The sequence below is a fragment of the Mustela nivalis genome, assembly GCF_964662115.1.
Source record: "Mustela nivalis genome assembly, contig: HAP1_SCAFFOLD_131, whole genome shotgun sequence".
Lineage (NCBI taxonomy): Eukaryota > Metazoa > Chordata > Mammalia > Carnivora > Mustelidae > Mustela > Mustela nivalis.
In genome coordinates this window covers 415907-417216 of record NW_028136488.1, presented here as the reverse complement: position 1 = coordinate 417216, position 1310 = coordinate 415907, and positions in this window count along the sequence as shown.

Genomic DNA, 1310 nt, shown 5'->3' with positions numbered 1-1310 from the left:
GGCCGTTCAGGGTAGGGGTTGCTTCAGGGGCAGAGGAAGAGCCTTCCTCTCAGGGGATTGTCCAAGCTCCCAAGCGTTTGGGTATATTCTGTGGGAAGTGAAGAGTACTGTTTTCTGGCACAGGGGACCCCCCAGGAGAGGGACTCTAGAGCACAGCAGTGGGTTCCCTCAACTGGAATACACACCATCTAGTTAGTCCTGGGTGCCTATGGGCATGGCAAGCCACATATGCGGGCTCTTGGTCCAGTCACTGAGAGGCGTTACTTGAATAAGGTACTCACGCTGAGGGTCACAATGTGTGTTTGTGCCCAAGGCGGCCCTCACGCATGGGCGTGGCCTCATGGGCCATGCCGTTTTCTCCTACACTGATGGTTTGACTAACTGCCAGCAGCAAGGTTTCTTGCCATCGGTAAGGAGGGGTTCTGACTTGTGCATCAGGTTCCCCCCTGTGCAGGGATTGGAGATAAGGTCTAGGTTCCGATGACTGAAAACCCAGGTTAGGAATGGATGGTGGCCTAAGGCAGTGGCGTGTCCCATGTGCTGGGTGTGCAGCCAGCTGTGTTGGTGTCTGTTGGAAGGTCTGGGCTCAGGCTATTTGTGACAGAGCAACAGTGTTTAAGGTAGCCTATGCAATAGGGGTGTTGCCGAGGGCCAAGCAGCTTGATCCTCATTTGGGGTCTCTGGGCAGCACCATAGACAATCTTTTTCTCCTGGGAGGCAGTCAGAGTGCTTCATTGTGGCCCCAGAATTCCCAGTAGGGAGGGTTTGTGGGCCAGGAGTGTGAGGACGGAAGTCTGAAAACACAAGCTAGGGTGAGGATTCAAGCCAAGGGCAGAGCAGGCCCACTCTGCAGAGGCTGAATCAAAATCTCCTGCATCTGAAGTCAGGCTGAGGATCAGACGTTGGCTGAGGCTGGAGTATGTGTCCATAATGGCACCTTCATGAAGCGGGGGCCTCATGAGGCCAAGGAAGTTTTTCCACGCTGAGTTTAGAGGTTGCTCCAAACCACAAGGTTTCCTTCTGCGGGACATTCGAGTCCTGTTGCATGGCTCCAGGACATACCATACGGAAGGACTGGAGATCAGGGTTCGAAGGATGGATCCCTGTACAGCATGCCTCGCATTCCCATTGGCCATTAGCGACAAGATATGTTTGATCTTCTGCCTAAGGGGCAGGCTACCCAGGGGGCTGAGTTGAAATGGCCTCTCCTGAGGATGCGTCATAATGTGCGTTTGGGTCCATGGAGACCTTGGAATGTGCTGGTTGTTCAGTGGCCCTGCGGAACTCTGCTAACTGAAGGGTTTGATGCA